At 35.8% G+C, this 12720-nt stretch overlaps 1 protein-coding gene across 2 annotated transcripts in view; it reads right to left on the bottom strand.

The window, feature by feature from the left end:
- SYT1 (synaptotagmin 1) overlaps positions 1-12720 on the bottom strand; it is a 337296-nt gene that overhangs the window by 204363 nt on the left and 120213 nt on the right. The window lies entirely within an intron of this gene.

Here is a 12720-nt window from a genome sequence, read left to right as displayed (position 1 = left end):
ATAGTGACTTTTGATATAGGGCTTTCACCTATTGTTCCCACTTCTAATAAAGTCCATTATTCACTCCCTTTTATATTCTGAAATTTCAAGAGACCATGAACATGCCCTACAGTAAACAGCATTTTAAAAACACAGTCATAAATTTTAAAAATAAAAAGCCACCTTTTCAAGTGTCACTTGGAGAAGTTTACAGAATTACAGAATTTAACTCTTTTATATGGAAAGGTATTTTTGATTCTCATAGTAGATAGCTAGGATAACATCTCGGGATAAAATTTACATGTAGATATCTCTGTTAAAAGACATAGAAATGAACTAATGTCTTCTATGATTTTAAATATCTAAATCACCCATTTAGAGAAATCAGGCTTGACGAAACCAAATATTTATTAATAGCCAGCAAGTAACAGAATGATGAACTAGAGGAAGTTAATTAATAAAACTCCTTCTTCTAGGTTATCTCTGATATGTATCTTTAATTAAAAAGCTAAAAATGATACCTGTGTGTCATGACAGCTCTGCTGGGACAAACAGGTGGCATTTTAGTCGCTGTATTTCAAAGGCATCACATAATGCTTTGAATCTGACCTGTACCTTTTGCTCAGTCTCTGGGGAAGAGCCATCCTCTGGGCTCTCCTTAAGTAAGCTTAGCTCAGTTTAAAAAGCAGCATTATTGTAACCTGGGGGCGAACTGATTGCCTGTCTTGATAACAGGCTATTCACTGCAAGCACCAGAGAAAACACTGCGCATGTTTCCATAACCAGGCATGCAGACAAATGCTAAGTGCCAAGAAGGTGTAGGAGCAAACACAAGTACATTGCAACACATTACCTGACTTCCTGCCAGGTATGTGACAGCTTTAGCAGCTGTCTATCTTCCAGTGATGACAGAAACAGAAAGTCAATTTCCTTAAAGTGCAGGGTCTCCTGGCATGTACAGTGATAATTAAAGTTTCCTGAAGCTATTTTCAAGATCTAGAATTTCTAGGTTTATAAGGATAGGCAACATGGATACTGAAAAGATCTACCAACCATGTGCGCATCCAAATTCAATAAACAAACACAGAATAAATCATTAAAGGTATAAAATCATAGACTCATAGCATCACCAAGTTTGTAAAAGACATACAAGACCGTCCAGTCCAACCATCCACCTATCACCAACAGCTCTCACTAAGCCATGCCCCTCAAACACAATGTGTAAACATTCATCAAGCACCTCCAGAATCAGTGATTCCACCACCTCCTTGGGCAGTCCATTCCAGTGCCTGACCACTCTTTTGGAAAAGTAGTATTTCCTATAGGACACACAAACTAAGGTACATTAAGTCAAGAATAATGTAAATCAAGTATAAATAAATCAGGAAAAAAAACACACACAAGGAAAAGAAAGAATAAAAAAGAAAAAATACCAAAATAACCAAGAAGAAAAACTACCATAACTGAAGGGAATAAGAGCCACTAGAACAGCTATCATCTTCTTTTTTAGCAAGCAGGCAGCTTCTTCTAGCCAGAAGTCACACCTTACCTCACAACAACTATTGACTTCTGTGGAAATGTGCTTTATACTTCACTGAACAAGAGGAACTACCTTCTCTTGGAAAATTAAATAAGAGTTTCATGGGAAGCCACCAGGGAACTGAATTGAAGTATCTAGCCACAAAACTTCCTCATATCAGCAAGCATTTCTCAAGTGAACATTTCTGTAGATCATGAGTTATGCCAAAAAAGAATTAAAAAAAAAAAAAAAGATGTGTCTGTAAATTTCAGCCCACAGAGAAGCATCACTGGCCCAGCAGCACCAGATAATGGCAAGGAAACCAAATTGCAAAGAAAAAGCACAACTAAGAGACAGAAGATTATGAATACTAAGGAAAATGTATTTGTAGATATTAAATAGACAGTGAAGTCCAGCTACACAGAAATACATATACCCTCTTCTGTAGTCAAGTTACTCAAGCATGCATTCCATAAAGTACTGAAAACGAATGATGTTCAGCTCTCCCAAACTCTACTGAATTATAATTGCTTATTAACAGTATACAAAAAAAAAACCATACACAAGACACACTTGTGAAACCACTTAATCTGTGAACAAACATTAGTATAAGCCACAGACATCTAACTGTAAACACATTTGCAATGGCATTCTACATTATTTCAGCAACAAATACTGCTTACAGATCAGACACCATTTGTTACTGCCAAATACTCTTTTTTATTTTATTTTATTTTATTTTACCAGGCACACACTAAAAGAAAAATGTAAAGCGTTCTGAATGGCTACTTTTATTTGGGTAGAAGTGACAGACCTTCTACAGAAAATGTACAGAAGGTCAAGGTAACCATAAGGGAAAAATGACAACCAGCAATTTTTCATCAGGGTATCTGAAGGAGCTTACTGATCTTACTCATATTTTGACAAAACCTGCAGGTGCATTCTTCTATCTTTGTCACTGCTTTTGTTTACCAGTATAGCTAACCATCACAGCTTTATCCTTTTCACTATACCTTTTCTATATTTTTAGGACCTTAAGAACATAGTTCTCAAGCCTCTTCTTTTCTTAAATATAATACTATTACCTCTTAACTTACATTTATCACTTTCTCAGCATTAGTTTCTGCTCATTCTTATTTCTTTAATTTCAATCTCTTAGGCTCTCTGACAGAAACTGAGGGTTTCATCAAATATTAGAAGACCAACTAACCCAGTCAGAAAAGAGGTAACAATACTTGTGTTAAGGACCTTAAATAAATGCAGTTACTATGGAGATTCTTTTTAACATATATAACTGTGATATTTCATCCTTCTTCTCTGCATTATCACTGCAAGTCCCTAATTCGTTCTTTTCTGTCCAGCTCAATGTACCATATTTAATAACTATAAGTGGCCTAGAAAATTTCTAGTCCCTGAAAAACAAATGTGCAAATCATTTCAACTGGCACCACACTAAGACCAAGCATGAAAACTGACTTAAGAAGAAAACAACATGAGAGGTGATGAATGCTTTTATTCAGCAACATTCAGATATTTTCCGTTCTCACATTTTTGGATTTTCTCTTGGTACTGCTAATGTGCTTGTTTTCTTATTACGTCTAAAACTGTAACTGGAGCCCAAGGTTCACCGTCTCCTCCTGCTTAACTCTATGAGAAGCACTAATTGTATTTCAATTCACTTGTAAAAAAAAGCTTATACACAACCTTAATCTCTTGAAAATTATTTCTAAATCTACTCTTTGAAAAGACTCCCATAAGGCAGGTTGCACTGTAGTGTATTACCAACTGACACAGCTCAGTTCATTTTAAATCTGTGAGTTTCAAGTTCTTAAATGAATTGTCCAATTACCCTGTCATAATTTTCATAGCCATCTTCTGCTAAAGAAGTTGTGACAGCGCTCATATTGTATCCCTAATAAACTGATGAAGCAACATTTTGGAAAGCAGAATATATGTCTAGAAATATGCAAGGCTGAACAGGGCCAAATGCATGCTAGTTCACCTGAAAGCCACTTATTACACTCAGTCACAGCAATGCTAAATGCTACAGAAATGCCTTTACTCAGATCTCAATCAACTTCACGTAGAATCCCCAGAGAATGCTTTAATGTCTCCTAGTAGCTGTGGTGTCTTAAAGCAGCAATGATTCACAGCTGTCATACAGCTCTTACGCTATGAACTGCCTTCCTTGTACCAAGCAACTCGTGACATTCTGTAACTTACAATCTGTCTTTTCTGCCTTTATTTCCCAACATATTAACTCACAGAACTGGTTTATTGGTCAGTAAACAGCGTGTTCAACAGTTTTTACTGAAGTCCCTCCCTCTGTATACACACACACACACACACACACGCACGCACACTTAAAACCTCCTATTGCACAGAAATTGAAATGCTGTTTCTGGAAAAAATAGTGACTTGCCTACTTATCCACGTGCATTTTCAGTGTTGCATCTGTACCACTCAGTTGACCGATAGTTGCAGTTTGGTGTTGCTGTTTCGGAGAAGCTTAACGCTGAAGAGATGCTATAGCCTTGATTTATTTTATCGTAATAAATAAGAGGACACTTAGGATTAATAAAATGAAGTTTTATTTCTTTGGTTGGTAGAAACAAGCAGATCATTCAAATAAACCCTCAAGTTTTCCGAATTTTATCAGAATATTTCTGGTCTTGTATTTCAGAAGGCTATTACTATGTCTTTAGTAATATACCTTTATTCATTTAAAACTCCTAACATTCATTTTCTCTGAGAAAAAGAAACCTTTTCTGGGGCTTTTGGTTGATATCTTTTGAATCAGCACAGGAGCTTCAGCTGAGAGGAAGCTATTTGACAGCTAAGAACATAATGTTCCAGCGAAACAGAGAAAAAGGGAGAGACACAGCAAGCACAAGAGGGAGAGAGAATAAGCACTCATACATGCACGCTAAAAGAAAAGAAGCATAAACTTTTTTTTTTTTTTTTTGCAGTCTTACTAAAATATCTAATCAGCAAAAAACAGCAGCTCTTCAGACAGATCAAAACTAGCATGCAATACACAGATAAATTAGGGAAAGAACTATATACCAAAGTTAAGGGTTTAACTACCAACAAAAGGCACCGAGATAATATATTCATGGACCATCTCTGAGTAAAGTGTTGTGTCTGAGGCAATGTAAGCTGCTGCCTCCTGCCATAGTACACACTCCAGGAAGCAGCTGCAGAAACAAAGCTATAAGGACTGTTTGCTGACTGGGATGAAGGAATATCCATATAACTCCAAGCTGATGTCAAAGAGCACGCTTGGAGCAGACACAAAAGCCTGGTTCACTCACTGTTCTATAGCACAACAGCAAGATACCTGGGCATTGGGAGGAAGAAATATATATGCAAAACCAGCTGCTCTCTCTCTGTCAAGATACATGGCTGTACCCCCATCCTATGATGATGGGAATGGGCACTGTTCCAGCCAGAGTACCTCTTTGAAAGGCCAGGCACAGCCTCCTCACAGAACTCCAGAAGATGTGAGGTGAAAAAGACCTACTTTATCCCTGTTGTCTTGCTTTTGCAAGTATCATTAAGAAGATAAGGGACAATAGAAATTTCAAGAAGACAAGTGGGGTAACTGTGGGAAATGAGAGACTTTTTCCAGAGGACTGCAGGTCAAGGTAGGTCTAGAAGGAGAACAAAGATTGAAGTTGAGCTGCAAAGAAGAGAGTAGTGAAGGGCAAAACAAGGGTATATAAGCAAAAATGAAAGGCAAAAGAACCATCAGAAACAATATAGAGCTAAATACATACAGTAGTATGTAGCAGATTAGGATAATTATACCACTGATTTTCTCTTCCCTACCCCCATGTCATTATTCAGGCTTTATCTGTAAAATCTGCTGCATTTCCCAGAAGAATGAGTAGGGAGGCAGGGAGAGCTTATATTAGTTTATATTAGTAAAAAAAATCCAGCAAGGAATTCTGATGTTTGCAAGATCTGTTCACAGACTTACATAGGCATTTTCAACACAAGAAAATACCAAGTGAACCAGTATTTTTTTTTCTAAGTCACATTTAACAACAGAAACAATCTCGGCTTCTTTTAGCACACATAAAAAAAATAATACAATGACATCTTCTAAGAAGTATGGTCTATTGGACAAACCAATATTCAGAACAGCCTCAGAATCTGAAATGGTAATGATAAGTAATAGCAGTACATAGATCTGTAGTTCTTCAAGGTCTTTGCAATACTGGAATGATATTGGCTCATTCTTTTCATGCTAATAGCATTCCATTCAAAATACTATCAATGTCACTACAGAGTGAATTTCAACCCCCCCAGCAGTTATTATGTGCCACCACATCCACGTTTGAAAGAAAAGTGAATGGGAGGGGGGATAGGGGGAGGAAGGGGGGCTTAAACAAGTTGTCGATGTCCATATATTCTTGGAAAATTCCAGTATTAGACATTTGGATATCTTCCATGCCACAAATCCCCCCTCCCCCCAATTTTTTTTCTTTTTTTTTTTTTTTCCCCCATCCACATAAGCATGTCCCAAACTGTGATGGAAAATATCACGAGGAAAAGATCCCTATATTAACTGAAAGATGGGTAACTGAATCTTTTTTGGAAAAATACTATTTAAATGTTAAACAAGAGAAACACACGAAGGAAAAACAAACTTCCAGCAATCACACAAAAAAAATACTGATCTATCAGCCACAAAGTACAGCCCACTTACGGAAGGGAAAATACAGATTTCACACTGTCACTGAATGACATAAAGCTATGAAAGCCATTGCATAAGATCTCAGGTTGGGCAGGACAGCATTGCACAGCTTTCCACATGCTTGAAGTCACTGATTCATCTTCAAAGGCAATTAGTGCATGCAAAATTCTAGTTGTCACTCAATATAGCAATCCTGCTCAGCAGATTATTAATATAAAAGACAATTATTTCTTCCGGTGGAAACAATCCTTAAAATGTATGTGAAAATTTTACATACAGATAGCTTGTGAAACTTTTTTGTATTACTGATGGCCTACAACCTATATACAACCTAACTTTTTAAACAACAAAAGGGACTCAGGTTTCAATTTCTTTCAGTGTTAACTACATTAATGGCTATGAAACTAATCTGTTAAAGACTAGGGTGTGGACTAGTTCCAGAGTTCAACTGGAGAGTCTACACAGGTCATAGCTCCAGGCACTGAGGCTGCAAATAGGCAAAATTTAGAGAAAATACAAAATTGACAATGATGCAGGCTGAGACATAACAATTCCTTGTTGTATGAATAGCTGTGTACTGCAAACATTTAGATCTTTCTGAAGAGCAAATGGCATTATATATAATCAGCCACTGCTTCTATTCTCCTTAAGAAATATTTAAGTGCATAATTACAAAGTTTAGATGTAATTCCCATTTTAAAACCTCCCTCAATGCATATTTGCCCAATAGACCATAACTCCCCAAAAGAAATCATTGTTATCTGCAGGATAAACTATTAACAGTTAAATAGCTAGTGGTTAAATAACTAATAGTTTAATGCAGTTTGAAGTCCCTAAAATTATTTTCCCTGAAGTAGAATTAGATCTTTAAATAAACTCTGTTGGTGTTAAGCATTTCATTTAATGATTCAAGCACTGAGACACACTTCTAAGAGCAAAATCCCATTAAAGATGGTTAAGGTTGTACACTCTAAATGACATCTTACTCCTTTTTTTCTTATCTTTCTTCCTAAAACAAATGTTTTCACTTGGCATCACAAGTTATAAGGATGAGTAAAATCGGCTTATGGTATAAGTGCAGCTTGGGCACTATTTTTGTTAGAAATGAAAAGGTACTGGGAGACCGATTATAGGAAAGATCAAAGTATACTGCTGTACAGTATTGGCAGAGACCTCCAGGCTATCATGCATTTAGGATTGCCAGACTACAATAAATGTTTGGAAGTTATCTCTGGAAGCTCCCACTCCTGGATCCATGTGACTGCATGAGAATCTCACCTCTCAATGAAAAATGCACTTCAAATCTTTAGATACTGGAGAGACTGAAGCACAGTCATGGAAATCAGGTAGTGATGAGAAAAATTCCCAAATATATGGCTCACTTAAAAAACAATCTTAATGGTTTTCATGATTAATTAAATCATGTTTCAGTTGAGATTAGAAACATGGCCTATATGTTATGTGCATTACAACCACCGTGTTCAGAAATGGAATCATAGCATCACCAAGGTTGGAAAGGACTACTAAGATCATCCAGTCCAACCATCCACCCATCACCAATATTTCCCATTAAACAATGTCCCTCAGTACCTAAACGTTTCTTGAACACCTCCAGGGTCGGTGGTTCCACCACATCCCTGGGCAGCCCACTCCAGTGCCTGACCACTCTCTCAAGAAGAAGCATTTCCTGATGTCCTAGCTGAATCCCCCCTGGCACAACTTGAAGCCATTCTTAGTCCTATTGCTGTGTGTGTCTTCAGCTCAAATCACTGTTGTTACATTAATTAGCGTAGCTAAAAAGTAGCAAATATATTGACCAAATTTGGTAATAAATTTGTACAGAGGCTCCTGTTATGGGACAACCACAACTGTTCTTCTTTAGCATAGTACAAAATTGAAAGTACAGCAGCAGAAGCACACAGCAGTTCCACTACCTTTATATTCAATATATTCTAGAGAATTCCAAAATTCTTGCTGATTTTATGCAATAAAAATACCTGAAAAAAAAAAAAACTTGCTATATTAATTTCCCATGACTGAACCAAGGAATAACATTTTCCCAATTCTTCATTTTGAATTTTCCTAGTATTTATTGCAAGAAGAAAAATTCAAAGCACATTTTTGTACATTTGGGTAATCAAGATAAATATGTAAGTTTTATATCATAAAGTATATTTTAAATCTGGTATACATTCAATCAAGTCAATGCTGTCAATATGCTGGTTTACTTACAGATATCACTGCATACAGGTCAAAGATGAATCTTTTTATTATTGGATAGATTTACTTGAATGAGTTTCATTCACATAAGAAAAGCTGTCAAAAAGTGATGTTTACGATAGCTATATGTCTTCAAAATAAGACTTACAGTGTGAAACTTTGAAAGAAAGAAATAAACAAGGCCATCACTGAAGAAGAAACTCATACTTGGAGATGATCCAAAGTGTTACTCAGCTACCACCAACTCCATATGTGGGAGTCACCTTAATCTTTATGTGTGTTATCGCTTGTATCATCTTAGCTATGTTTTGAATTAATCATAAATGCCAAATATCTGAGTTAATAAAAAATTGTATCCTTCCAGTTCCTAATCAAAGTTACATCACTACAAGAAGAGTGACAGAATTGGCTATCTGTACTGCTTTAAGAAATGGTGGCTGGAATTCACCTATCATGAACTGGTAGTTCTTAGAAGAGGATTGTGCAAAGATAGTAAGAATTACAAACAAAAGATAAGTATTGACTAAAACTCTCTTCCACAAGAAAGAATACAAAAATGTCACCCAGAAGCATGCAATGTGGGAGATGTCAACGCCTGACTGTACTTAAGACAGAGCTACAAGAGCAAAGCTGCACTGTGATGACACAGTATAATTCTTACAGAGAGATTTTTATCACAAATACTAAGTACAACTGTTAACTAAAAGGTAAAAAAAATAATAATTTAAACAAATAATCAATCTCCCCATAGATAACTCAGAGACATCATAAAAACTGCAAAAGAAAGGGAAACTTAAAGGTAAAAATTCTTTCTTATGTGGACCACAGAAATTGTTGATTATATTCCTGGGAGTTGCCACAGTAACTGTTTAAAGTGGCCAGCATACAGACTATGATTTAATGCAAAATAAACCTCTTTTAAATGAAAAGCTGAATGTGACTCTGAAAGATCCTGATCATTTAAAAAAAAAATAAAATAGCCAAGTTGATATTCCATGTAATGTCCAAACATAGCAAATTATAGTATAAGAACACAGCACATAAGAAAATGCTTATACACTAACCCTATGACTGAAACTGTCTTGTGAAATTCCAACAAAGCTAAGAAAGATTTTGCATTTGAAACTTAATGTGCAAAGGTATCTTAAAGCCTTCTGCAGTAGCATCAGCCAATGCTTTTGGCTCATACACTTAAAAAGGTGCTCATTTATTTTGCTATTTTTTCACAGCCGTTGAAGCAGTTATCAGATATGCATGTTTCAGAATAAATAATTACACTAACATTGAAAAATGGATCATGCATCACAGATTTGAAATACAGAACTTCCAAGTAATAGACAAAATATCCACCAATAATTTATTTAAATGGTTAAATTCCTAGCTGAAAAAAAATAAGATTACATGACTTCTGAGGCACTTGGAAAACACATCATTTGAAAATGTGTCTAGAAAGGTATGTGTTTACCAATTGAAGAAAAAACTGAGAAGCTGCAGAAGATAAATTAAATAGTAGAGAGTAATCACTCACGGTGCTAAAATGATAGATGACAACTAAACTGAAGCCCCAGGGAAGTACATACACAGAGCCATTTTGCAAAATTAGGTTGCATAACTAGCATATCTCAAAGCACTACAGAATCTAAATCCGTGTCAGAGATCTCACATTAAAAAATGTAAAGCTGTAGCTCTAATACACAATCAATAAAAAAAGGAAAAATCAGGTTCTGAGGCACAGAATTTTAAGCCAAAGATTCACAGAGAATATTGCACTCTGATGAGTGCTATACAGAGACAAAATTAAAAACAATCCTAATATCATGCAAATGTTACTATACACTTTGCCAGAAATTCATACTTCCACTGTGGAAAAAAATAAATTAATGGAGAAGTGAAACTAATTTAGGGGAAGACCTCATTAAAGAATTCAGGTAGTGTGAATGCTCAAATGAACTCTTTTATCCAAGCCTGCAGTATATGCACATGAATTTTAATGGGCAATGAGAAAACCTGGGAGCACAGGGAATGATGGCACTTCCATGCTGCTTCTAGATTATTGCACTGCAATGAAAGATTGAAATTGCAATATAAGGGAAGATTATTGTGATTAACAGAGAACATTCAGAAACCATAGGCTCATTTCCCTTTGAAGGCTCATAAATTCAACTTTTACAAAACTGACCCTTCCTAAACCAAGGAACCTATCATTTAGCTGCTTTGTCTCTGGTACATTACATACCTCTGGATATAAAATGTAGAATGGTACAATATCAAACACAGCAGGCATTTGAAATACCTTTTAAGATAAACAATGCTCGTGAGCTAATGATAACTGTAATATGAGCTTAGTTCCTCTCCAAGTACTGGTGTCACATCACCCATACAGTCATTCTCAGCAAGTCTAACCTCCTCTGGGCCAACAGCAGCACAGCACGGCTGGGCTGTTCCCTTTGTGTTAGCTGTTCATCTGTGCAGTCTCCTAATTCATGTCACTTTACTTCAACTTGTCTTTATTGCAAAAGAAAAATGAAAAAGTTGACAGCCACCAAAAACATCAATTATAACAAACTAAAATATATGGTAGATTAAGTTTGATTGCTGCTAACTACTTTTTTGGAAAGCTTACAGCCAGATTTCTTCCCTCCTCCACAAGAGCCTGACTGATCTTTTGCAGTATTCAACATAGACAAAGACTCTTGCATTTAAAATAAAAACAAGAACTATTTAAACCTATCAAATATCTTTGGCTTATATAAGACCTTAAATAATTTTATCTTCTTTCTATATCTGGAATCCAGTAGTTTTGCCTTTGGCATTGGATATTTTATAATTTAGCTTTTATTTCAGGAAAACAGTTGAGAAAAACATTTTAAAATGAGGACAATTCATCGATCCCAGTGTCAGAAGAATGATTCATAGCTTAGTGTATGAATAACATACAGTTTACAAGGATGGTTTGAAGCAGGCTCAAAGGTAGCACACATGAACGTGGTGAAAGTATAGCCTGATTCAAGCTGGTAACATTACTTCTCACTGATGATGGATGAAATTTAAATGCCATTTTATTTCTGTTTTATTATTCTAATTTCCCATGTATATTCCAAAGAGAGTATTAAATAAATTACACATTACAAATGTTAAATAACCACAGTACAGTTTCATTTCTGTAATTATATATTCATTGTTAGGTCATTTGAGGTTTATAATCATAATGCCATGACTGATAAAATTAACTGATGGACACTATGAAAAGGTTCCATCAACCTATTCTGCCAGCAGAAGAGAGAGAATCTGTATGAGATGGAGTACCAATAAGAGTTGATTAATTTTTTTTCACTGTACACAAATAAATCCATGCTATTCCGAAACAGCTGCCTGTGAGTTCTGGCCACTTGACAGAGGAATAATAGTGAAGAGAAAATGTCTGAGTGTCTGCAATAATGACATTTGCTTTCTACAAACAGGCCTAAATTGACCTTGGGATTTTTTATATTCATGTATCATTTGATTTCTATGAATTGCTTGAAATCGCTATTATTTATGCATGTTTCTATCAGTAATCTGCTGCCAAAACTTCAGATCCTGGGCAATAGCATAACTGCTTTGTTTTGAAGATACCCCATGTATCAAACAACAACTCTCCAAACTTCCAGCGTAACTTTCCACTAGTAAAACTGTTAGAGATGATGCATATTACTATATAGATGATGCATATTACTATATATTGCAACCCTTCAGAAAATCCTCAGATATAGTATAGGGCGTTATTCAGCGCAGTATTATCCAGTAACACCAGTAATGCCTTGGTGTGTAGTGTTTCTTACTAGAAATAGCAAGCTCAAAGCTTTCCAAGGATCTGCATTCCTGAAAGCAGACACATCCTGCAAGGCAGTTCTGCAAACAGGAAGATGACCCTGTGTGGGAGATGCGAGGAAATGCTATGAAGTTGGAGCAGGTTAATCGTGTATATATAAATGGAAAGCTATAGGGTGAACAGAGCTATGATGCATGCATGAAATATAAACCTCAATACGTATGTTTCATTATAAGCCTATTAAATTTCTACTGGTAGTAAATTTCTACTGGTACATTGTATAAATAACTATACATACACAGCATCAATTTTTCAAAAAAGTATTACACTGCCCTCAGGTTCAGATAAATGTCACACTTTTCCTTTCATGATGTCTGATGAAATGGAACATTGAAACTCATCACTGATCACAGAAATTCCTTCAGTTTTACTGTCAACCATATAGACTATAAGTAGAATGGTGCTGAATAGCACATATTCTCTGAATAC

Source organism: Phasianus colchicus, chromosome 1, assembly GCF_987193195.1.
Source record: "Phasianus colchicus chromosome 1, bPhaCol1.hap1.1, whole genome shotgun sequence".
Classification (NCBI taxonomy): domain Eukaryota; kingdom Metazoa; phylum Chordata; class Aves; order Galliformes; family Phasianidae; genus Phasianus; species Phasianus colchicus.
Note: the sequence above shows the minus strand (reverse complement) of the source record. Positions and strands in the feature narration are given on the sequence as shown.